Here is a 26,280-nt window from a genome sequence, read left to right as displayed (position 1 = left end):
AAACGTTTATTTATTTTTGGGACAGAGACAGACAGAGCATGAACGGGGGAGGGGCAGAGAGAGAGGGAGACACAGAATCGGAAACAGGCTCCAGGCTCCGAGCCATCAGCCCAGAGCCCGACGCGGGGCTCGAACTCACGGACCGCGAGATCGTGACCTGGCTGAAGCCGGACGCTTAACCGACTGCGCCACCCAGGCGCCCCAGACAAACTAGACTTTAAACTAAAGGCTGTAGCAAGAGATGAAGAAGGGCATTATATAATAATTACAGGGCCTATCCATCAGGAAGAGCTAACAATTATAAATGTCTACGCACCCGATTCAGAAGCACCCAAATATATAAAGCAATCACAAACATAAACAATCTTATTGGTGAGAATGTGGTAATTGCAGGGGACTTTAATACTCCACTTATAGCAATGGACAGATCATCTAGGCAGAAAATCAATAAAATACTGGCCCTGAATGACACACTGGACCAGATGGACTTGACAGATATATTCAGAACTTTGCACCCCAAAACAGCAGAATACACATTCTTCTTGAGTGCACGTGGAATATTCTCCAAGATAGATGACACATGGGGTCACGAAGCAGCCCTCAATAAATATGAAAGAATTGAGATCATACCATACACATCTTCAGATCACAATGCTATGAGAAAAAGTTTGGAAAGCTTCCAAGTGCAAGGAGGTTAAAGAACATCCTGCCAAAGGATGAATAGGTCAGCCAGGCAATTAAAGAAGAATTTAAAAAATATATAGAAACAAAACATGAGAACACGACAGTCCAAACCCTTTGGGATGCAGCAAAGGCAGTCCTAAGAGGAAAATACATTGCAATCCAGGCCTATCTCAAGAAATAAGAAAAATCCCAAATACAAAATCCAACAGCGCACCTAAAGGAACCAGAAAGCAGAACAACAAAGAAAGCCCAAGGCCAGTAGAAGAGGGATAATAAAGACCAGAACAGAAATAAACAATATAGAATAAAAAACAAACAGTAGAACAGATCAATGAAACTAAGAGCTGGTTTTTTTGGAAAAAATAAATAAAATTGATAAACCCCTAGCCAGACTTCTTAAAAAAAAAAAAAAAAAGAGAGAGCGGACCCAAATAGAATCATGAATGAAAATGGACTTATCACAACCAATCCCTCAGAAATACAGTCATCAGAGAATACTGTGAAAAATTATATGCCAACAAACTGGACAACTTGGAAGAAATGGACAAATTCCTAGACACCCACACACTACCAAACTCAAACAGGAAGAAATAGAAAATTTGAACAGACCCTTAACTAGTGAAGAAATTGAATCAGTTATCAAAAATCTCCCAACAAATAAGCTTCCCAGGGGAATTCTACCAGCCATTTAAAGCAGAGTTAATACCTATCCTTCTCAAGCTGTTCCAAAAAATAGAAACGGAAGGAAAACTTTCCGACTCATTCTATGAAGTCAGCATTACCTTGATTCCCAAACCAGAGACCCCACAAAAAGGAGAATTACAAGTCAATATCCCTGATGAACATGGATGCAAAAATTCTCAACAAGATACTAGCAAATTGAATTCAACACTATATAAAAAGAATTATTCACCATGATCAAGTGGGATTCATTCCTGGGCTGCAGGACTGGTTCAGTATTCGCAAATCAATCAATGTGATACATCATGTTAATAAAAGAAAAGAACCATATGATCCTGTCAATCGATGCAGAAAGAGCATTTGACAAAATATAGCATCCTTTTTTAAAATTTTTAATGTTTATTTTTTTGAGAGGGAGAGAGACAGAGTATGAGTGGGGGAAGTGCTGAGAGAGAAGGAGACACAGAATCCGAAGCAGGCTACAGGCTCTGAGCCGTCAGCACGGAGCCCTACATGGGGCTTGAACTCACGAACCGCGAGATCATGACCTGAGCCGAAGTTGGGTGCTTAACCCACTGAGCCACCCGGGTGCCCCTAGCATCCTTTCTTTCTCTTTCTTTTCTTTTCTTTTCTTTTCTTTTCTTTTCTTTTCTTTTCTTTTCTTTTCTTTTCTTTTCTTTTCTTTTCTCTTTTCTTTTCTTTTCTTTTCTTTTCTCTTCTTTTCTCTTTCTTTCATGAAACCTAGCATCCTTTCTTAATAAAAACCCTCAAGAAAGGATAGAAGGACCGTACCTAAACATCATAAAAGCCATTTATGAAAAGCCCACAGCTAATATCATCCCAGTGGGGAAAAAGAGTTTTCCCCCTGAGATCAGGAACATGACAGGGATGTCCACTTGTCACCACTGTTGTTTAACATAGTGTTAGAAGTCCTGGCATCAGCAATCAGACAACAAAACGAAATAAAAGGCATCAAAACAGGCAAAGAAGTCAAACTTCCACTTTTCACAGACGACATGATACTCTCCATGGAAAACCCCAAAGGCTCCACCCAAAGGCTGTAGAACTGATACATGAATTCAGCAAAGTCGCAGGGTACAAAATCAATGAACAGAAATCAGTTGCATTTCTATACACAAATAATGAAGCAACAGAAAGAGAAATCAAGAAATTGATCCCATTTATAATTGTACCAAAAACCATAAAATACTTAGGAATAAACCTAACTACAGATGTAAAAGATCTGTATGCTGAGAACTATAGAAAACTTATGAAGGAAATTAAAGAAGACACAAAGAAAGGGAAAAACATGCCCATGGATTGGAAGAATAAATATTGTTAAAATGTCAATACTACCCAAGACAATCTACACATTCAGTATAATCCCAATCAAAATTGCACTAGCATTCTTCTCAAAGCTAGAACAAACCATCCTAAAATTTGTATGGAACCACAAAAGACCCTGAATAGCCAAAGTAATATTGAAAAAGAAAACCAAAGCGGGAGGCATCACAATCCCAGACTTTAGCCTCTACTACAAAGCTGTAATCATCAAAACAGTATGGTACTGGCACACAAACAGACACATAGACCAATGGAATAGAATAGAGAACCCAGAATTGGACCCACAAATGTATGGCCAACCAATCTTTGACAAAGCAGGAAAGAATATCCAATGGAAAAAAGACAGTCTCTTTAACAAATGGTCCTGGGAGAAATGGACAGCAACATGCAAAAGAATGAAACTAGACCACTTTCTTACACCATTCACAAAAATAAAGTCAAAATGGATAAAGGACCTGAATGTGAGACAGGAAACCATCAAAACCCTAGAGGAGAAAGCAGGAAAAAACCCTCTCTGACCTCAGCCGCAGCAATTTCTTACTTGGAACATCTCCAAAGGCAAGGGAATTAAAAGCAAAAATGAACTATTGGGACCTCATGAAGATACAAAGCTTCTGCACTGCAAAGGGAACAATCAACAAAACTAAAAGGCAACCAACGGAATGGGACAAGATATTTACAAATGACATATCAGATAAAGGGTTAGTATCCAAGATCTATAAAGAACTTACAAACTCAACACCTGAAAAACAATCCAGTGGAGAAATGGGCAGAAGACACGAACAGACACTTTTTCAAAGAAGATATCCAGGTGGCCAACAGATACATGAAATGATGCTCAACGTCATTCATCATCAGGGAAATACAAATCAAAACCACACTGAGATACCACCTCACACCGGTCAGAGTGGTTAAAGTTAACAACTCAGGAAACAACAGATGCTGGTGAGGATGCAGAGAAAGAGGATCCCTTTTGCACTGCTGGTGGGAATGCAACCTGATGTAGCCACTCTGGAGAATAGTATGGAGGTTCCTCGAAAAATTAAAAATGGAACTACCCTACGACCCAGCAATAGCACTGCTAGGAATTTATCCAAGGGATACAGGAGTGCTGATGCAGAGGGGCACTTGAACCCTAATGTTTATAGCAGCACTTTCAACAACAGCCAAATTATGGAAAGAGCCCAAATGTCCATCAACTGATGAATGGATAAAGAAGCTGTGGTTTATATATCCGATGGAATAGTACTTGGCAATGAGAAAGAATGAAATCTGGCCATTTGCAGCAACGTGGATGGAACTGGAAGGTATTATGCTAAGTGAAATAAGTCAGTCAGAGAAGGACGGATATCATGTTTTCACTCACATGTGGATCCTGAGAAACTTCACAGAAGACCATGGGGGAGGGGAAGGGGGAAAAATAGTTACAAACAGAGAGGGAGGGAGGCAAACCATAAGAGACTGTTAAATACAGAGAACAAACAGGGTGGATGCGGGGGGAGAGGGGAACATGGGTGATGGGCATTGAGGAGGGCAGTTGTTGGGACGAGCACTGGGTGTTGTATGGAAGCGATGAACCATGGGAATCTACCCCAAAAACCAAGAACACACTTTGCACACTGTATGTGAGCCAATTTGACAATAAATTATATTAAAAAATAATCATGACATATTAGACAAAAAAAAAAAAAGTCTCCAGTCTTACAATTTCCCAACACAGCCATTTCCATTTTAAGACAGATATAATTGTTAGAAAAATTTTCCTTTTCTTCTTTTTCCGTGTTCAGATCTCCTAATGTTTTATTGAACTTCCACCTGTTGTGTTGTATATTTCATTCGCAGGGTTTTTTTTTTTTTTTTAGTGGTTTCAGGACTAGAACTTAGGACTCATCACTCACATATAACACCCAGTGCTCCTCCCAAAAAGTGTCCTCCTTAAGGCCCGTCACCCATTTAGCCCGTCCCTCCCACCCACCACCCGTCCAGCAACCTTAAAATTTTCCTTTCCCAAACCAGATGCACTTCATGCCTTTCTTCTAGATTGGGTGATGGTGTGGACAAACCAGCTGTGAGGCTCATTTCAGGGTCAATTGGGAAAATAGAAATATGTGATATTAGATGAGACGAAAATGCGTTAAAATGGTGGAGATTATTGGCTGAAGAAAGCAGCTGGCAGAACAGTAGACGGAGTGATCTTATTTGGTTTATTATATATCTGTTCATGTGCACACACACCCGTACACGGGGCGGGGGAAGATCTGGAAGGAAATGCAGTGAGATATTAACCAGTGGTGATCTCTGGGTGATAAGAATATGTCATTGAGACCTAGCAGAACTTCAGTGAACAGATAGTTCTTAAACCTTCAGAGAATAGAAAAAGATCATTTCCCCCAATTCCGGAGCAGTCTCACCAAAAAATATACATATAAAAATCCTGAATATAGATGTGCTAAGGTTCTAAAAAAATATATTAATAAATGGACACCGCAATCAGTCGGTTGAGCGTCTGATTTTTTTATTTCAACTCAGGTCATGATGCCAGGGTCGTGAGATTGAGCCCTGTGTTGGGCTTCATGCTAAGTGTGGAGCCTGCTTAAGATTCTCTCTCTCCCTCTTCCTCTGCCCCTCTCCCCCACTGGCGCATTCTCTCTCTCTCTCTCTCTCTCTCTCTCTCTCTCTCTCTCTCTCTCAAATAACAATAAAAATAATAAAATAGGATTTAGATGAAATTCTAGAGGCATTTTCTTTAATGTCAGGAATGAGACTGGGATGCTTGCCATCATTGCTATTACTCAATATTATTCTGGAATGAACTAAGAAAATGGAGAGGTATAAATCTTTAAAAAGGGGTGCCTGGGTGGTTCAGTTGGTTAAGTGTCTGACTCTTGATTTTGGCTCAGGTCACGATCTCAAGGTTTCTGAGATCCAGCCCCATGTTGGTTTCTGCACTGAGAGTGCAGAGCCTGCTTGGGATTTTCTCTCTCCCTCTCTCTCTGCCCCTCCCCCGCTGATATTCTCTCTCTCTCTCTCTCTCTCTCTCTCTCTCTCTCTCTCTCTTGCTCTTTCAAAATAAATGAACATGAAAAAAAATTTTCAATAAACAAATACTTAAAAGAAAGTGACAAAATGATCATTGTTTTAATCAGGCTTCTTTGGATATTAGGAACAGATACTCAAGTTAGCTTAAAGAATAGGCATTTATTGTAAGGATACATATGGGAATAAGGGTCTAGGAATGGACGAAAAATTCTTAATTATGATAAAAGCCAGCTATAAAAAAAACTGTAAAGCAAGTTACATACTTAAAAGCTTGCCTCCAGAAATTGGAAATGAGGCAAGGATTCCCTCCATTACTAGAGTATTGGAAATCTTAGTGCAGTAAAAGAAGAAAAAGAAACAAAAAGGTTAAAGATCTGGAAAGGAAAAAAATAACACTGTCATCATTTGTAGAAAACACAATTGTGTACAAAGAATATCCAAAAGAATTGAAGGATAAACGTTTGAATTGATGAATGAATTTAGATAGGTTGCTGGACATGTGGTCAATATGGAAAGCTAGTTGTATTTCCCTATATAAGCAACAAGCATTTGAAAACTTAAAAAAATAAATAAGTCATTATAATAGCATAAAAACCTAGGCTTAGGGGTGCCTGGGTGGCTCAGTCGGTTAAGCGTCCAACTTCGGATCAAGTCATGAACTCACAGTCTGTGAGTTCGAGCCCCGCGTCGGGCTCTGTGCTGACAGCTCGGAGCCTAGACCCTGCTTTGGATTCTGTGTCTCCCCCTCTCTCTGTTCCTCCCCTGCTCGCACTCTGTCTCTCTCTCTCTCCCAAAAATAAATAGAGATTTAAAAAAAAAATTTTTTTTAATACCTACAGATAGATCTCCTAGCACACAGCCTGCTTAGGATTGTCTCCCTCTCTCTCTGCCCCTTCCCTGCACGCTCGCTCGCGCGCTCTCTCTCTCTCTCTCTCTCTCTCTCAGAATAAATAAACATTTTTAAAAGAGAAAAGACTATAAAAGATTATTGAGAAAAATGAAAATCTAAATAAATGGATGGAGTGATATACTGTATTCATGGGTTGGAAGCCTTGATAACATTGAGGGGTCATTTCTCTGCATAGCGATTTGTAGATTCAATGAGACCCCATTCAAAAATCTCAACAGTTGTATGTGTGCGTATGTGTGGGGGAAGACTTGGCAAGGCAATTTAAGTTCTATGGAAACCGTCCTAGAATAGCCAAGGAACTCTTCAAGAGCTAGGTGGAAAGATAGGTCTAGTAGATATTGTCTTATTATATAGTGAAAGTAATGAAAACAATATGACATTGGCCCAGTGGTAGGCAAATAGACCAACAGAAGAGAACAGGGAGTCCAGAGACAGACCCACACAGGTGATAACAGATATATAACATAGGTGCCACTGCTCCTCCGTAGGGAAAGGATTGTCTTTTTCAGTATACTTTGCTAGGACAATTATCTCCCATATGGCAAAAAGAAAACTTGACCACTATCCCACATCATTCACAAAAAATCACAGATCTACATGAGCAAGATAAAGAAAACTTCTCGACTAGGGGATGCATGGCTGGCTCAGTCAGTAGAGCAGGGGACTCTTGATCTCGGGATCATCTGTTCAAGCCCCACACTGGGCGTAGAGTTTACTTAAAAAAGAAACTTCCAGGGGCGCCTGGGTGGCTCAGTTCGTTGAGCACCCAAACCTTGATTTTGGCTCATGATCTTACAGTTCGTGGGACCCAGCCTCAAGTTGGGCTTGGTGCTGACAGCATAAAGCCTGCTTGGGATTCTCTCTTCTCTCTCTCTCTCTCTCCCTCTTTCTCTGCCCCTCCCCTGCACTCGTTCTCTCTCTCTCAAAATAAATAAATAATCTCCAAAAACTTTTTAATAAAAAAGTTTTTCTAGAAAACAACATAGCAAAGTGTTTTCATTATCTTTGGGAAATGAAAGGCCTTTCAATCAAAACACAAAAAGCACTAACCATAAAAGACGTATACATTTGACTACATTAAAGCTAAGAGCTTCCAGGGGGTGCCTGGGTGGCTCGGTCGGTTAAGCGGCCAGCTTCGGCTCAGGTCATGATCTCACGGTCCGTGAGTTTGAGCCCCGTGTCGGGCTCTGTGCTGACAGCTCAGAGCCTGGAGCCTGTTTCAGATTCTGTGTCTCCCTCTCTCTGACCCTCCCCTGTTCATGCTCTGTTTCTCCCTGTCTCAAAACAAAATAAATAAATGTTAAAAAAATATATACATATATATATTAAAAAAAAGCTAAGAGCTTCCGTTCATCAAAAAACACCATTAAGAGAGTACGATAGCCAAGTCGCAGAGTGGGTAAAGATATTTGTAATACGGAAACGTGTAAAGCTCGTGTGCAGAATGTCCAGAGAACCACACGTCCTCTTCTAGATAAGAGAGGGGGTTTGACTTTGGAGTCTCTGGGGGACAGTGCAGGCCACAGGCCTCAGACACAGACGCCCCAAAAGGAGGGCAGAACCAGAGCGAGGGAGGGAAGGGGGACAGCAGGACTTTGAAAGAGAATTGGCTGTTTAAAGACGCTGACCGAAAGGTGCTTTTCTCTCAGGACGACCAGAGGGAACAGGGGGCCCCAGCCCATCCTGCCCTCCCTCTTAGCGTCCGAAAGGACAAGGGAATTGAGTCCTTGTTTTGTTTTTGTTTTGTTTAGGCATGCTCTACCGACTGAGCCGGGCCAGGCGCCCCTAAAGGTCCCTTCTCAGTCCCCTGCTTGCACCTGCCAGGTCAGTCCCGATCCCAGCCTGGGAAGGAGGAGGAGCTTCCGGGAAGCCCCTGCCTGTCCTCCCGGGGGCGGGCGGCTGGGGGCTGGGGGGTTGGGGGTTGGGGGTGGGGCAGGGCATCCAGTCATGCCTTTGGAATGGAAGGGAGAGAATTAGACTCTCCTGTGGGGCCTGCCCCCACCCCCCGACTTTCCTGTGGGGGAAAGTCCCAGCAGGGTCTGGAGAGCTTCCACTTTGGTTCCCCTGCTCCGGGCCACCACACACGGATCTCCACTACTTGTTTGTGCGTTCTGACCCCGCGACTCCTACTACGATCCCCCTCGACTCACTGCGCTCCAGCCACTGTGGTCCCCTCCCTGGTTCTCACAGATGCCCGGCACATTCCTGACTGAGGCCTCCGCATTTGCTGTTCCTCTGCCTGGAACACTCTTCCCCCAGGTATCTGCATGGCCTGCTCCCTCACCTGCTTCAGGTCCTGACTTCAGTGTCCTTTTCTCAGAGAAGTCCTTGCTGTCCCTTCTGTCTAAAAGGGATAGCTTTTTTCTATCTAAAAGTGAGGAATCACTTCCGGAGCACCGGGGTAGCCCAGCCGGTTGAGCGTCTGACCCTTGGTTTCAGCTCAGGTCATGATCTCGAGGTTCGTGAGTTTGAGCCCTGTGTCAGGCTCTGAGTTGACGGTACAGAGCCTGCTTGGGGTCTCTCTCCCTCTCTCTCTCTCTCTCTCTCTCTCTGCCCCTCCCATGCCCGCTCGCTTGCTCTCTCTCTCTCTCTCTCAAAATAAACTTAAAAAAATAAAATAAGATTTCCTCACTTCCCCATACTTCCTATCCTCCTTCCTTGCTTCATATCTCCTGTAAGACCCTCTATATTTTTGTTGCTCGTTTTGTTTATTGTGTGGCCCTCCCACTGTCATGTAAGCTCAGTTAGAGAGGGATTTGGGGGGGAGGTCACTGTTGATTCCCGAGCCTAGTAGAGGTCCAGGTAACATAGTAGATGCTCAATAAACATCGGTTCAACGAATGAATGAAGGAAACACATACTGAGTGTCAGGGTGATGGAGACACAGGCCAGCCTAGGGCTTTCCCTCAGGGAGCTCGCCGTCCCTGCAGGGAGAGAGCAAGGAAGAGGCAGGCCTGTAGGGACCCCACCCTGCTCTGATACCCCAGACAGGAGTGAGGACACTTGCTTGCTTCCTCCGCTCCCGGAGTGCCTGAGGGGAGCCTCACTCCCAGCTGTTTGGTTTCCAAGCTGCAGAGCGGGAGCGGAACGGGAGGTCCCGCAACCAGAAAAGGTTTCCCCTCCCTCCGTCTGGCTCCTTTGGTCCTGGGCCTGAGAAGGGAGTCCCTGCAAGCTCTTGGCTGCCGCCCTGGAGCCCGGAACCCTCGGCCCCGCTCTGGAGCACAGCCACAGCCTCCCCGCCGGAGGGAGGAATACTCCGTAACGCGTTGCGATGGTCCACTGACCCGCTGGGGGCCACTACAATGTCAGCACCTGGGGGGCAGGGACCGTGTCCCTGCCGCTCAGGGCCCAGTCCCTGATCCCACTCCCTGCAGAGCGTGGCGGTGCCCTGGCTGTACGACTTCGGGCAAGTCGCTTCATCTCCCCTGTGCTTCGGGTTCCCCATCTGTCAGGTGGAGACAACAGTGGTCCCATCTCCTGTGACGTTAGGAGCGTTAAGTGAGCTCTTTAACGTTTATTTATTTTTTGAGAGACAGAGCATGAGCAGGGGAGGGGCAGAGAGAGGGGGAGACACAGAATCAGAAGCAGGCTCCAGGCCCCGAGCTGTCAGCACAGAGCCCGACGCGGGGCTCGAACTCACGAACCGCGAGATCATAAACCCGAGCCGAAGTCGGACGCTCAACGGACTGAGCCAGCCAGGCGCGCCCCAAGTGAGCTAATATTTGTAAAGTGCCTAGAACAGGTGCCGGGTGGATGGTCAGGGCTCCGTAACAAAACAAATGCCAAATACTACCTGTTGCTTCATGAATGAACTGCAGACCTGGTCGCCCCCACCTGTCCTGAGCTCAAATGCGAATCTCACAGGCCTCGGCCACATCCCTGAACTCCTTGAAATTAAATATGTTTCGTGCGCCCGCGAGAGAGGCGCATTTTTTCTGTGAAGGGGAAACCACTGATTTCACCAGAGGGGTCCGTGAAGAAAGAATGGTTGGGGGCCCCCTGGGTGGCTCAGTCGGTGGAGCTTCTGACTTCGGCTCGGGTCGTGACCTCATGGTTCGTGAGTTCGAGCCCCACGTCGGGCTTTTTGCTGTCAGCCTGTCAGTGCAGAGCTTGCTTCAGGTCCTCTGTCCCCCTCTCTCTGCCCCTCTCCTGATTGCGCTCTCTCAAAAATAAACATTAAAAAAAAAAGAAGAAGGGTCAGGAATCACCGCCGGTCTGGTACTCCAAATGCTCACGGAATAAGCAAACCACTTTACCTCATTGCATCAATGTCCTCATCTATAAAGTGGGGATAACAGCCATACCTACTTTATAGGGTTCTTCAGGGGAAAAAAGAAGGCAAAGCCCCTAGTAGATTATCTGGAACATGGTAAGGTAGGTTTTTTTTAAATTTTTTTAATGTTTTTTTATTTATTTTTGAGACAGAGAGAGACAGAGCATGAGCAGGGAAGGGGCAGAGAGAGAGGGAGACACAGAATCGGAAGCAGGCTCCAGGCTCTGAGCCATCAGCCCAGAGCTCGACACGGGGCTCGAACTCACAGACCGTGAGATTATGACCTGAGCCGAAGTCGGACGCTCAACTGAATGAGCCACCCAGGCGCCCCGGTAGGTATTTTTTTAAATGTTTATTTTTGAGAGAGAGACAGAGAGTGAGTGGGGGAGGGGCAGAGAGAGAGAGGGGGAGACAGAGAATCCGAAGCAGGCTCCAGGCTCCGAGCTGTCAGCACAGAGCTCGACGCGGGGCTCGAACCCACGAACCGCGAGATCATGACCTGAGCCGAAGTCGGACGCTTAACCGACTGAGCCACCCAGGTGCTCCACAGGTTTGTTTGTTTCTTTGTTTGAAGTAGGCTTCATGCCCAGCAGAGAGCCCAGTGCGAGGTTTGAACTTACCACCCTGAGATCAAGACCTGAGCTAAGATCAGGAGTCAGACGCTTCACCGACTGAGCCCCCCAGGTGCCCCCATGGTAAGGTAGGTATTATCGCTGGAGATTCAGAAAGCCACCTGTGGTGTGTGTGTCTGGGATTGGGGGTGCGGGGCAGGGCACAATAGTTGGAGCTCCCAGAATTCACGCCCGGCGGTCAGGCTGGTGGCACGAGCTATAAAATGAGATTTGCTAGCAGGGATCTGCCCCTGGAAGCTGTAGGTGGTCCCGCCTCTCCCCTAAGGTAGGGCTGGAAGCAGGACTGACTCCCCTTGCATCTAGACTGATTTTAGGGCACAAGGTGACCCCTCCTAAATAGCTCCCCCTAACGTCGATGCCATGAGAGTCCCTCATAGCTGGAGCAACAAAGCCTTTGTTAAAATGTACGCTCAGCGGCAAACCCGTGCAGAGAAGCAGAGTGAGGCCCACCCCCTCCCGCCAACAAATTTCTTCTTCGATGGGATGTTTCGGGGGTTCTTCCCCAGGAGCCACGCTGCTACCGCCAGTCATAAGAGTTGTCGCTCCTCACTCATGGGTGTCCAGCTGTTTTCCTGAGTGGGGCACCGTGGGCAACCTTGCCCGCGCTTTAGGCCAAGAGGGCAACTGATTCTAAACTGACACCCCCCCCCACCCCCCCCATCCCCGCCCGCCCGCGGGGACCCTTTCTTCTCGGAACAGCAAGGCATTGTTTTTGAACCATCATCCAGGTAATTTCCTGTGTGGATTCTCAAAGCCTGTTTAATCGGGCAGTTTACTTGTCTTTCACCTTTCTAGTACCTGGTGAGCCACTTGAACTATATTTCCTGTCTCAATGGTTTTTCCTTTGTGCCTTTATAATTAGTTTTCCTTTGTCACTTGCTCCCTTTTAGAGCCGCGCCTGCTCATGAGGTTTAATCCTGAGCCCCGTGATTTTCATCCGCCTGCTCGTAGGCAAGTGTTTTTTTCTTCGTTGTCAGCTCTGAAACAGTTTTTCTGATCGGTTTTTATCCCATGTAACATCCGCATAGTTGCGTTCGCCTGGGAGCTAGATTGCCGCCATGAACACACGCAAGTGTCGTCACAGCAAAACCAGGGCTTATCTACCAACCCCCCTGGATCTGAGTCCTGTTTAGGAAGTGGTTTTAGGTAAAAAGTTGGGGAATTCAGGAACACAGCGCCTTCTCTAAATAATACACACGTTCCCGGGTACAAACTAATCCAAGGGAGAGAGGACAGATCCATGTGGCCAAGGATGAGGGACCTTGAAATCTGAACACTGTTTGGGCCTGCCGAAATGCTTCGTCTTCTAGCTTTAACTGAGACCCCCAACGCCACTTGGCAATCCTGTGCTGTGTCCCTTGGTCAGCGCCTCCTCAGTGTCACCAGCTGGTCCGCTGATTCAACTCAAATGCAATAGCGCCCCCTTCCTCTCTGCAGTGGGCACTGTCTGTGCTTCCGGGACCCCCTTCAGGCCTGAAGGACTCCAGGCCTTTGGCAGACCCCTTTGGGGATTGGCTCAGCTGAAGAAAGCCGCTCTGCCCAAGGGCGTGCCCCCTTCCCAGGGCGGCCGCACCCAACTGGACGGCTGATGGGTGTAGAGGCCCAACCCCCCCGGTCCCAACTCCTGGCTTCAGAGCTCCTCATGGGGCTGCCCGAGGCCTTTCTCGAACCTGCATTGCAGCCCAACATCTCCTTCCCCCACCCTGCTCCCCTTCCTTCCCTTCCATGGCTGGTGGTCCCAGGAGCACTCCCTAATAAACACGCTGATCTTTATTTCAGAGCTGGCTTCTCAGCAAACCCGACCTGCCATGCCCTCTTCTCCTGCCCCAACCGCCCCGCATCCTGCCCAAGGCTGAGACCCGCTTCCCGCTTCCCCGGTGTGCTCACGTCCAGTCCACCTTCCCTCCCCTTGAGCCTTGCTCCATCGCTCATATCCTCTCTCTTTCCTGAAGCTTCGGCCGCCCCCCACCCATCACTTCCCCTCCGCATGGAAACTGGAACAAATATCTCAACAAACACCTCCTTTGGCACAGAGCCCCCTTCCAGCTTCTGTTCTTTCTTGGCCTCCACAGTCTAAGCTTCTCCGCACAGTACAGTCTGATGGCCGTTCTCTCCCCTCTTTATTTCTAGGACGCTTGGCTCCCTCCACTTTCTTTACATTCCTGGAATGCTGTGATCTCCAGAGCCCTGCCCTTAGCCTTCTTCTTCTTTTTTTAAATTTATCATTATCATTTAAAAAAAGTTGGGGCGCCTGGGTGGCTCAGTCGGTTGAGCGTCCGACTTCGGCTCAGGTCACGATCTCACTGTCCGTGAGTTCGAGCCCTGCGTCGGGCTCTGTGCTGACGGCTCAGAGCCCGGAGCCTGTTTCGGATTCTGTGTCTCCCTCTCTCTCTGCCCCTCCCCCGTTCATCTCTGTCTGTCCCTGTCTCAAAAATAAATAAAACGTTAAAAAATAAAATAAAATAAGTTATTTATTTTGAGAGAGAGAGAAAGAGTGTGCAAGTGAGGGAGGGGCAGAGAGAGAGACGGAGAGAGAATCCCAAGCAGGGTCTGCACTGTCAGCACAGAGCCTGACTCGGGGCTCAAACCCATGAACCGTGACATCATGACCTGAGCCGAAATCGAGAGTCGGACGCTCAACCGACTGAGCCACCCAGGCGCCCCAGCCCTCTTCTCTTCTTACTCATGACCCCGTCTTCCACTACCCCCATCTGCTGAAGGTGTCCATTGTATCTCCAGCCCAGACCTCTGCTGCTGGGTGATAGCACTTTGATATCCAAGTGGCTATTAGATGTTCCCACATCTTTATACTAAATACAGAAAAAAGGTTTCCACTCTTGCCTACAAGATGGGGCTGATGTAGTCTAGCATCCATGCCTCGCTCACACAGTTGTTCAAAGGGTTAAGCGAAATGATAGTTTTCAACTTAGAATTCTGTGTAAATAGGTAAGTTATAAAAATTAAAAAAAAAAAAGACATTCCCACCTCGATGGCCCACGAGGACCTCACAGCCCCCATATCCACAACGGCTCTCATCTCCACCCCAGCCTGTGTCCTCCCTGTGTTCCCACCTCACTGAGTGGCACCACCAGTGTCCCCAGTGACTCAAGCCAGAAAACTGGCACTGTTCTTGGCATGACCTCTCTCCCTTGTCACCTGCTTCTCAACAATGATCATGTTCTGTGGATCCCACTTTCTCGAAGGTTCTCGAACCTCTCCTTTGTGCCCTCACTGACCATGGCCTCGTTCAAGCTTTGTTGTTGTTGTTGTTGTTGTTGTTGTTGTTTTAGTTTATTTGTTTATTTGGGGAGAGAGCGAGCACGCACGCGTGAGCACTGTCAGCACAGAGCCCGACGCGGGGCTCGAACTCACGAACCGTGAGATCGTGACCTGAGCCGAAGTCGGGCGCTCAACTGACTGAGCCCCCCAGGCGCCCCCGGTTCTAGCTGTCGGCCCATATAGCCCAGAAGACTGCAACAGCGTCCTCAGCAGTCTCTCTGCCCTGACACCCGACCCCGCCCCCTCTGCTGCCAGAGCGGTGGTTCTTGGTCATTTGGACCATGGTGCTCCCCTGTTCGAAATGCCTCAGTGGCCCCCTGTTGCCTTCAGAATGAAGCAAAAACTCTCTTAATTGGCACCTCTCGGATCTGGCTGCCGCCTGCCTGACTCCATCACCCCCCCCACCCCCCCACCCCCACCTAGAGCTCTATATCCTGGCACAGCTGGGCTGCTTAAACTGCTGTGAACATGCCTCATTCTCCCATGTCTCAATGCCTCCTTTGTACATGTCCTCTCTGGAAAGCCGCCTCATTACCCCCCCCCCCGTTACCCTTCCCTCCCCCGCCCCCCGTTTACTTGGCAAGGGTCCTTGCAAACTTTCCCGGCTCTTCGAGGCTGTCTCTGGCCCCCGCATCTCCCCTCTTTTTACAGACATCCGTTGGCCGTGTGGCACCTTCCTCACTGCCTCTCTTTCCGGGTCTCGCTTCCTACCAGACTGAGTTCCTTGAAGCCAACAGCTCCATCCTGTGGTCCCGGTACCTGGCATGGGGGGGGGCGGGGGGTTGGCTGGCAGCTAGTTGCCCCTTATTAAGGGCTTTGGGGACGGATGGGTCAATGAGGCGCGAGGGGGCAGCCGGAGGAGAAGAGAGAACAAGAAGCTTGAGAGGAGGCAGAAGGCAGATACCAAGCATTCACAGGTTTGCTCCCGCTAGACCCCCTGGCGTTGGCGGCTGACACACCCGCTTATCCCGAAATGCAGTCTGCTTTTGCCCCCCCAGAGGCCAGGGGGGGGTGCCTGTGGTCTCCTCGCCTTCCTGCATTACCCAAGAGGCACAAGTGAGCCCAAACCTTCAGAGTGCTGCCTGTGGCCACAGCCGGCTGGAGAAGACCCCTGCCCTCCCCCCCCCCTCGGTGACCATTCCCCCCTCCCCGTGTCTCTGAGAGCCGGGCCCCCCACCCAAGCCCTGTGCTGGTTGACTGTGAGGCAAAGTGGGGAAAGCAAATCCCAAGAAGGCTCACCGCTGCTTCCTGCACCACTTGTGCATCCGGCAGCCTGAGCCACCCCAGGCGCCGCGAAAAGGATTCCAGGGACGCAGCGTTGTCGGTGCCCTTGGCCTTTGGGGGTAGCTGGGCTGAGCCCGGGGCAGCCCTGGTCACAAGAAGCCTCTTCCTTCTTATCCCCGTGTGCTAGACAAATATTTTCTGTGCGTGCCGTGACGTGAAAAAGGTTGATCAATCCTGTTCAATGCTATCTAGTAGTTCTGGTCAGGTACCGGGGCGCCTGGGTGGCTCAGTTAAGCATCTGACTCTTCGTTTCGGCTCAGGTCACCATCTCACGGTTCCATGAGCTCGAGCCCCACGTCAGGCTCTGCGCTGACAGCTCAGCTTGGAGCCTGCTGCGCATTCTGTGTCTCCCTGTCTCCCTGCCCCTCCCCTGTGCGCTCTCTCTTGAAAATAAATAAACATTAATTTTTTTTTTTTAAAGCTTTTTCTCCTGTCTTAAAATACGGCAGGGGCTTTTTTTTTTTTTTTAATCCCCACTTTACAGGGGAAGAAACCAAGGCGCAGCAAGGTCAAAAGACCTACTTGCCACAGCGCTGTCACAGACAAATCTGGCAAGGGTAACTGGCTTCCTAAGAACGGGAAATCGAGAAAGCCCAGCCTCTGGGAGGGCAACCGGCTGAGGGACAAGCCCTCTGAGGCTGTCCGGCCACCAGTGCATTTACGCTGTGCCCACAAGGGGTCAGTAGGTTCCGTGGGAGCCGAGGCCCACAGAATGGAAGGTGGAGCCATCCCCCCATCGCAGCCCCGCCTCCAGGCTGCACCGCTGCTGCCTCGAAAGAACGTCCTGGAAGTGCCTCCTCCCCGACACGCCTGGGGTTGTGACTGGCCAATGGCGTGCTTACCCCAGGAAGGCTGGGGAAGTTCTCACGGGCCACGCCTTCGATTCCGGCCAGTCCTCCGGATGCCAGCAGTCCTCTGTGCTGGGCAGTGCCTGTAGCCGAGGCAGCTGGCACATACGCCCCCTGCCCGAAGGGCCGAAGGGCTGCAGCCGTTTCCATGGGAATAACTGGAACCAAAAATATCACAGGGCTGGGTCTGTCCGGCCAGAACCTTCCCGGGTGGGGGAGGTCGAGAGCGGGAGAGACTTGAAGAACCATATGTAACGTAGCACGTCCAAGATTTGGAGCCAGACCTGGGTTTGGATCCCGACTCTTCCTCTTTCTATCAATCGTGACCTTGGACGGGTTACTTCGCTTCCCTATGGGTCAGTCTCCTAATTGGTAGAACAAGGAAGAAAAACGCCTTTCAGGATGATTCTGAGGACCTCTTCACTCCTTTGACAAATACTGCCAAGCTTCACCTAGGCTAGCCACTAGCTTCAGGGCATGTGACGCCGCTTGGATTCAGTGCCTGGCACATAGCAAGTGTTGAATCACGGATACCTTCTCTTTGAAGGTCAGGCCATGAATCTGGACTCGAAATAGGCAGTTGGAGGCATGCCGAATGGAAGCAGGAGGAAAAACCACTGGGGGAAGGCTCCACTCATATCTGCACAGTGTGGAGGTGGAGTTGAAAAATGCCAGCCTGGGGGCGCCTGGGTGGCTCCGTTGGTTGAGCATCCGACTTCGGCTCCGGTCGTGATCTCACCGTTTGTGAGTTCAAGTCCCACCCTTTGTGAGTTCTGATCCTTTGTCTCCCTCTCTCTCTGCCCCTCCCCTGCTCGTGCTCTCGATCTCTCTCAAAAGTAAACATTAAAAACAAAAATCCTGTAGGGGCGCCTGGGTGGCTCAGTCCGTTGAGCGTGTGACTTCGGCTCAGGTCATGATCTCACGGTCCGTGAGCTCGAACCCCGCGTCGGGCTCTGTGCTGACAGCTCAGAGCCTGGAGCCTGCTTCGGATTCTGTGTCTCCCTCTCTCTCTGCCCCCCCTCCCCCGCTTATGCTCTGTCTCAAAAATGAAAACATTAAAAAAAATTTTTTTTACATGCCAGCACTCTGTTTTCCACAGCATCATAAAATACAGGCAGAGCAAGAGGCTTACACTCATCCCGAGTTGAGCCCACACTGCAGTTGGGGAAAGGAAGTGGGGGGGTGCGGCCGGGGAGGCGGAGCCGAGAAGAAGCTTCCCGTCTGCAGGTCACCTTGGGTGGTGGTTTCAGGATGTGGGGAGAAGGGGAGGGCACGAATGTGCCGCAGCAAGGACTCGAGCCCGGGCATTTGAAGGACGGGAGAACACAAGCGTATGGAAGTGCCTCACTGTGGGTGAGGCCCCGGTTCCTCAGACTCAGACAAGGGCATCAGGGGATAAGAAGACCCTCCAGTCCTTTTAGCCAAGGAATGTATCCACTTCGTTGAGTTTAGTCATGAATGTAGCCATGAATTTGTCCGATGCTGCTGCGTTTCTGTTCGGTCCGCCCCATCAACTGGAACGTTTTCCACACACTTTTGCTTCCTCCTGTAGAGAAATCCTTTTCTTAAAAACACGCCTCTCCCTAGCGTCACGTGATGCCATCTTCTGGTACATCAGAATCACCCCCTAGATTGCAGGCATCTGTACCACCAGCAGCCCCCAGCCAGCAAAGCTGATGAAGGAGGTCTAGAAGAGCCCCTGGAGATCATTTCCTGCATTAGCCAACTGAGGATCGGAGAGGCAACGTGACTTGTCAAAGGTCTCACAGCCACCAAGTGGTAGGGAGAATTAGAAATTTCCCAGGGCGCCCCGGTGGCTCAGCTGGTTGACCGTCCCGACATCGGCTCAGGTCACCATCTCACCGTTCGGGGGGGTTGAGCCCCGTGTCGGGCTCTGCTCCGGAGCCTGCTTCGGATTCTGTGTCTCCCTCTCTCTCTCTGCCCCTCCCCCACTCACACTCGGTCTCTCAAAAATAAATAAACATTAAAAAAAATTGTTTTTTTTTCAATTTTCGTAGGTTTCTAGTCGGGAGACTGGTCTGTGTCGCTCCCCCCCCCCCAAGCCAAATGGCTTCCCATTTGGGACGTCCTTTGCTGGACTTCCCTCCTTGCCTCTCCTCTCTGCCCTGGGCCCCAATTTCCTTTCGTTCTGTCCTTATGGGCACAGTTGGCAGCTAGGCCAAAGGGGTTTGTCGGGTGGTGGAGGCACCAAGCTAGCTTAGGCTACCTTCTACAGAGCCAGTGTCCAGGAAGCAAAGCCGTGGACCTTCCTGTCAGGTGCCAACATGACAGGCTAGAGCCAGAGTCCTTCCAGGGCCAGACTGAGGGTGAAGCAAGGAACCTGTGGAGAGGGGACGTTCTAGGCTGAGGACCACAGGCCTGGGTTTCCTGTCGGGGCCATCTCTGGGCGCTATTGTGAGGAAGTTAGATCAAAGTTAGCGAAGAACTATTCGGGGTTGGTTTTGTTTTGTTTTGTTTTTTTCTATAAGATTTTATTTTATTTTAAGTAACTTCTGCACCCAACATAGGGCTCGAACTCACAACCCCGAGATCAAGAGTCACATGCTCTACCGACTGAGCCGGCCAGGTGCCTGAGAACCATTCATTTTTTTTTTTTTTTTCAAGAAGAGTTGACTAAGCACCTTCTACAAGCCAGGCGCTGACCAGGTGAATGAGAAGGGCAAAGTCTCTACCCACCTTCATGGACCTGATAGCCTAGTGGGATCCCCATCCAGTTGGTTTTTTCAAAAGACACATGATTCTTAGTCACGTGTCCGTCCTCTACGGCGTTTTAGTTAGCATTAGAGTACCTCTCGGACCTTTGAAACTTGGGTTTCTGATGCCAAAGTACTTCTGAGCCTTGGGCTTAACCAGTGGAGCGTTGGTAAATGTTTAACGACCTGCTCTCTGGGGAGAAGTGTATGTATGTATACATGTAGCTAAGTTATTTATAAATTTTACTGGCATAAAGTATGTGGCACACACATTACATATAATAGTGAAAACACACAATATTATTAAGTTATTATTAAGAAATTAATTTTAGGGATGTCTGGGTGGCTCCATCGGTTGAGTGCCTGACTCTTGATTTTTGACTCAGGTCATGATCCCAGAGTTGGGGGATCGAGCCCCGTGTGGGGTTCCACACTGAGCATGGAGTGTGCTTGAGATTCTCTCCCTCTGCCCATCTCCCCTGCATGCATGCTCACTCTCTCTCTTTCTCTAAAATAAAATAAAATACATATAAATAAAATAAAATAAAATAGGGATGCCTGAGGGACTCAGTCAGTTAAACGTCTGACTCTTGATTTTGACTCAGGTCATGATCTCATGGTTCAGGAGTTCGAGTTCCACGTCTAGCTCTGTGCTGACCGTGCCTTCTTAAGCAGAGCCTTCTTAGGGACTCTCTCTCTCCCTCTCAAAAGAAATAAACTTAAAAAAATAAAATAATTTTATACATTTATTGTCAAATTTGATTAATAACATTTATGGATATTAATATACTTTTAATTAGTAGCTAACTGATTCTCACAGAACGCTTTTGGTGATTTTTGCCAGACTCTTGCCTCTGTAAACTTGTGGTTGCTATTGATGAGCAAGCGTAGTTCTTTTTTTTTTTTTTTTTTTTTTTTAAGTAGGCTTCATGCCCAGCACGGAGCCTGGCTTGGAGCCTGACCCTGAGCCCAACGAAGGGCCAAGAAAGGGCCCAACTTGGGCCCAACATGAGGCTGGGCCTCTCACCGCCCTGAGATCAAGACCTGAGCCGAGATCAAGAGGGGGACGCTTCACTGGCTGAGCCCCCCGGGCGCCCCAGCGGTTCTGACGTGACTATTGGTTGATCTTTTCGTTTCTCTGTGAGACAACAAAGACCTATGTCACAACTTCATTAATTCATCCTCGAGGAGACCGACGTCTTTCACGAGTAGGATACTGGCTTTCAGATACTAGAAGATGATTTCCTCATTATCTGGTATCTTTCGCAATGTGACAGTTGCAGGCTTGACTCACTGTTGAGTTTGATCTGCATGATTAACATTTTCCCCCTCACTTTCTCCGGTCTAGAAAATCAACAACAACAACAATGAATCGAAGCCTGATTAAGAGCATTTACCGATCTCTGCATTACGAGTACCCAGCGCATGGCTGATTGCAAGTCCCCAGCCTCACCGTGACATTGGGAAGAGATGTGCAACTGCCCACTGTCATACGGTATTTCAGCCGCCCGGATGTGGGAGATTGTCACCTCACGTGTACGGGTCACAGTAAAATAAAGTAAAAATGGTTAGGGAGTGATGAGTTTGTGGCTATTTATTACCTAGTTTTTAATTTTTTTTAACGTTTTTATTTATTTTTTGAGACAGAGAGAGACAGAGCATGAGCAGGGGAGGGGCAGAGAGGGAGGGAGACACAGCATCGGAAGCAGGCTCCAGGCTCTGAGTCATCAGCACAGAGCCCCACGTGGGGCTCAAACTCACAGACCGCGAGATCGTGACCCGAGCTGAAGTCGGACGCTTAACCGACCGAGCCCCCCAGGCGCCCCTATTACCTATATTTCTTTATAACCTTAACAACCAGCTCACATTTGTGACAAGGTGGCATTTGGCTCCCATGGGCCAGGAGGAGCCAGCTCCCTGGGCTTGGCTAGATTTCCAGGTCCTGAATGACCCTCATCCCTTCTCCCACTCCCCTCTGCCATTAATTCGAGGACCTCCCAGCCCACCGCCACAGCTGGGGAGCTCCCGGGTTCCAGAGCTAACCCTAGCGGCCACCTTGAATGAAGGCACTGGAGAGAGTGACAACGGTGGCTTTTCCATGGCTGGGTGGCCTCTTTCTGCCTGAAAAAAAAAAAAAAAAAAAAGCAGAGGTGGAAGACAGCCAGGGACACTCACGGTGACTCCGGAAGGCACATCTGGCAAGCACTCAAGACTAAGAGGAAAAGGAGGGATGAAGCGGTGAGGGCAGGGGAGCTTGGGCTCAGCCTTCTGTCCATTTGGCTCTACTCCTAGGCTGTAATTTATTGCTGAAGACTTTCCAGAAAGGCTGGTGACGCTAGAGACGAGGCGGCGCCGGGGGAGGGGGGCACCCCGGGGGGGGGGGCACCCCTTCGCTCCTGCCTCCAGGATGTCAGCCAGAGCTTGCGGGTGGTCTCCTGTCTGCTCTTGGAGTCTACATCCGGGGCCCATTCGTCTTTCGGCAGGAGACGGTGGCAGTGACTTTGGGGCTGTTGTGGAATATGACTCTCTCTGGGGAAAGCCCGCCCTGCGTTCTGGGCCATCCTCTGTGCGCTGGCCACGGATCAACCCTGTTTCTTTCCAGGTGCCTCTGCTCTCCAGGCCACCGCCCAGGCAACTTATCAGGTCCGACGGCTCCGTACAGTTGGGCCATGCTGGGATGAACCGCGCGAATGGGGACCCTGTGTTTGCACCTAGGCTGGCAGCTGCCCAAGGGCCCGGGCCCCAGCCCCACCCCGCCCGGCGCTCAGTACAAGGACCAGCCCGCGGGGACCGAATGAATCAATGAGTACAAGCCTGGCGGACATTCACGATTTCTCCCTGGTGGAACAGAAGCACAGTGTGGAGGCCTGTGTGGAAACACTCATTTTCCCAGCGTGTACAAGGAGCGTCCTTGATTGTTGCGGACGCTTGGTGGCAGGGGCGGGGAGGGCAAACCCCGCCCCCCACCCCCGCCCCCGCCCCCACGCACACACAGGTTCTCACCGGCTAGCTGTTCTGTAACCGGGAAGTTCAGATGCCAACTGTTTTCCTTCCAGCCTAACAGGAAAGTCACCTTCACCCCCACCTCCCCGTGTGCGGCTCCCCCGCCCCCCACCAAGGAAGCTGCTGGCCGAAGTCCTGACTGGGAGCGATTGCTCCTTCTTGGCACCTGCCCGAGAACATCCTGTGCATCGGAGAGGCCGGGTGCCGCCATTCCCTGTCCTACGCGGGATGGGAAGTGACCAGAGGGAGGACGCAGACATCGCCGGCTCAGTACACTCGCAGCAGGGAGGGATCCAACTGGACAGGTTTACAAGCGGTCCGTTCCACTCCCAGCACCCCACCCCCGTGCCCTGGCCAGCACGCGCACCGGCATCCACACGCGTCCTCCAGCAAACGCCTTCGGACAACCCCGTTCACAGGCTGACAAGGGGGCATCGTAAAGTCCCTGCTCAGGGAGGGTCCATGCCTGTCCTCTCCAAGGAGCACATCCACACCTTCTGTTAACGTGCCCTGGGATGCCAGCCCCTGTGAGTGTACCAGCTTGGAAGTTCTGGCGTCCGTGTTGTGTGTGTGTGCGTGTGTGCGTGTGTGTTAAGCATCTGACTCTTGATCTCTGGGCTCAGGTCATGATCTCCCAGTTGGTGAGTTTGAGCCCCGCCTCGGGCTCCGCGCTGACAGGGTGGAACCTGCTTGGGATTCCCTCTCCCCCCACCTCTCTGCCCCTCCCTTGCGCACTTGTGCACACACACACACACACACTCCCTCAAGATAAATAGGGGGTGCCTGAGCGGCTCAGTCGGTTAAGCGTCCGACTTCGGCTCAGGTCATGATCTCACGGTTCCTGAGTTGGAGGCCCACGTCGGGCTCCGGGCTGACAGCTCGGAGCCCGGAGCCCGCTTCGGATTCTGGGTCTCCCTCTGCCCCACCGCCGCTTGCACTCTGTCTCTCGCATCGTCTCAAAAATAAATAAACGTTAAAAAAAATAAATTCGAAATAAGTAAATAAACATTAAAAAAAATATTAAAACTTTGTTTCTAGACCAGACTTCGCTCCTGTGCTCCAGACCCCCCAGTCCACGTGGCACCTGGATGCCCCACAGGCGGTTGAAATTTCACATGGCCTACGCTTATCGTCCTCTCCTTCCCCCTCAAGCCCACAGTCCGTCCTGTCCCACGATCCCTTCCTCAAGAAATAGCACTGCCCCGGGGCGCCTGGGTGGCGCAGTCGGTTAAGCGTCCGACTTCAGCCAGGTCACGATCTCACGGTCCGTGAGTTCGAGCCCCGCGTCGGGCTCTGGGCTGATGGCTCGGAGCCTGGAGCCTGTTTCCGATTCTGTGTCTCCCTCTCTCTCTGCCCCTCCCTCGTTCATGCTCTCTCTCTGTCCCAAAAATAAATAAACGTTGAAAAAAAAATTAAAAAAAAAATTAAAAAAAAAAAAAAAAGAAATAGCACTGCCCCTCACCTACTTGGCCAGTCGGGAAAGCTGGGCCCTCCCTCACCCCACACCTCCACACTATCCCGGGTCACCGAGTCAGACCTGCTCTATCCTGCACATTTCTGCATCATCAAGCCAGCTGCGCTCCCTGTCAAGACGTTAGGTCAGGCCACCGTCTCCTCGAGGTGCAGCCCTACTGCACTGTCCTCAGCCCTGTCCTTGAACCAGCCCCGAACGATGTGCCCAGAGCAGCAGGGAGAAGGCCCACCTGCCCAAACGCATCTTTCCCTCCAAGCTGTAGGTGCCCAAAGGTCCCTGTACTTCAGTCAGTTCTCGGGATGTGTGCTGGCATATTAGCTAGCTCCCCCTTGAGCTTCTCCGATTTGTCCTCCTGGCATCGAATTTTCCTGGGCAAAAAGGAAGGAATGTGAGGTGAGAAGTCAGTTTTGACGCCAAGGAGGAAGTCAGGGGAAGTCCCCGAGTGGGGTAATGTGCCTAGAGGGGATTCCCAGGATTTGAGGAAAGTGGCTTCCAGAAAAGATGGGGGCTGGGTCCTGAAGGGACCGCCCAGAAGAAAGAGTGTCCAGAGGAAGGCATTATTAGCCTGGGGAAGGGAGGGTCTCAAGTGGCCTGACGGCTGGATGGAAGCTTCCTTCTCAGGGTCTCTCGGGGGTAGAGCCATCGACGACTTCCCAGAGGGAGAGTGCTCACATCTCCCAGGATGTGGTCTGAGCTTCCTTCCAGAAGGGAGGCAGAAACCGGAAACTGGGGAGAGGGAACTAGGAGTGGAGCTGTAGAAGTAGCTCCCGTTCTCCCCTCTGAGACCTCTGACCCGAAGAGACGACAGAGCCCCGCGTTTCTGCTCTGGGCGGGTGGGTTCTGACCCTCCCCGGACCCTGAAGGAGGCTTTTTGGCCTTCCGTGGTAATTCTTCACAAGACACCAGTCTCTCTTCCCCACCCCCATCCTGTCGCCCTCCGGAGAGTCCCTCCACAGTCCCCCTCCACAGTCCTGCCAGCACGCGCCCTCCAATGGCCCCATTCACCTTTGTCCCTCCAGTGTGAAGTGTGCCCCCCCAACATAACAGGGGCTCAGAAAGTTACCCCCATGCCGCTCCCTGTTCAGCCCGCAATGGGCCGGTCTTCCCTCCATTGTCGCTCTTCCTCGGAAGCCAATCCCTCTCCCGGGAACTCGTTGGGCATACACACCTTTGACGTCTCTCAGCCCTGCGGCCCTGTGACTCACTGTAGGTGACATTGCTTCCAGACCCGTAAGCTACCCACGCTGCGAATTACGAAACGAACCGTGAGTCAACGTGGTGGCGTGAGGTCTTTTTTTCCCCTACGTATATGGGTTGTGTATTTCTCGTTGTGCTCGGGATGAAAGTAAGTCCAGAGTCCTGTCGTACTTGGCAAGCCTCTTCAAGATCTGGCTGCTGCTAATTGGGGAGACGCTGGTCAAAGGGTAGAAACTTGCGCATGTGAGTAAGTTCTAGACATCTGAGGTACAGCGCGGTGATTACAGTTAATCAGACCATATTATGTACTGGAAAGTTGCTAGGAGACTCGGTCTTAAATGTTCGCAGCACAAAAAAGAAATGGCGAGCCCGCCCGGGGACGGAAATACCAGCTAACACTATGGCGGGAATGTTTTGCAACAGACAAATGTATCAAACCATCTCCTCCCACGGGCTTCAAAGGATACAATGTTGCCTGTGAATGACAGCTCAGGAAAGCTGAGAAAACAAAGATCTGGCTGCTCTTTTCACCTCTCACTGCTCCCCCCAACCCCCATTCCTGTGCACCTGACACCTGGTCATCATTTTGTAACTTTTTCTTTGGAAAGAACTTCCAATTTAGAAAACCTTGGACAAACAAAAAAGAGGGCCAAAAGCACGTGTATACCCTTTACCCAGATTCGCCTCTTGGTAACCTTTTATCCTATTTATCATTTGGGTTCTCTCTCCACACGCAGGTCCGCCCGCACGCAGGCACACGTTATGTACATACATTACACACACACACACACGCACACACATACACGCCTTATATGAACACATTCTGTATATCCATTTTGTACACTCTCTTCTGAGCCATGGGAGGGTAAGTTGTATACACCATGATCCTTTAACCCTACACTTCAGTGAATTAATTTC

General features: G+C 49.9%; 1 protein-coding gene and 1 long non-coding RNA gene across 7 annotated transcripts in view; one reads left to right on the top strand and one right to left on the bottom strand.

The window, feature by feature from the left end:
• STEEP1 (STING1 ER exit protein 1) overlaps window positions 1–22,569 on the top strand; it is a 55,961-nt gene extending 33,392 nt beyond the window's left edge. Inside the window, exons 9-10 of one of the 3 annotated variants that reach the window (XR_006592935.1) lie at window positions 21,037–21,183; window positions 22,291–22,569. The gene's annotated coding sequence lies outside the window, so the exon portion shown is untranslated. Of the gene's footprint in view, window positions 1–8,409; window positions 8,509–21,036; window positions 21,268–22,290 lie in introns of those variants that run through there. The other 2 variants (XR_002152717.3, XR_002739757.2) reach the window with 2 other exon arrangements.
• On the bottom strand, window positions 17,957–25,967 carry LOC109496586. 4 transcript variants are annotated; one of them, XR_006592939.1, is made up of 4 exons: window positions 25,334–25,961; window positions 24,395–24,533; window positions 21,744–21,809; window positions 17,957–18,520 (listed from the first exon to the last, which is right to left on the bottom strand). It is a non-coding gene; the product is annotated as an uncharacterized LOC109496586 (long non-coding RNA). The 4 variants fall into 4 exon arrangements; XR_002152724.3 differs by lacking the exon at window positions 21,744–21,809 and having other exon boundaries at window positions 17,959–18,520; window positions 25,334–25,948; XR_006592936.1 differs by lacking the exon at window positions 17,957–18,520 and having other exon boundaries at window positions 21,461–21,809; window positions 25,334–25,951.
• Window positions 25,968–26,280: the final 313 nt, after the last annotated feature.

Source organism: Felis catus, chromosome X (genome assembly GCF_018350175.1).
Source record: "Felis catus isolate Fca126 chromosome X, F.catus_Fca126_mat1.0, whole genome shotgun sequence".
In the NCBI taxonomy this organism is placed as follows: Eukaryota; Metazoa; Chordata; class Mammalia; order Carnivora; family Felidae; genus Felis; species Felis catus.
Note: the sequence above shows the minus strand (reverse complement) of the source record. Positions and strands in the feature narration are given on the sequence as shown.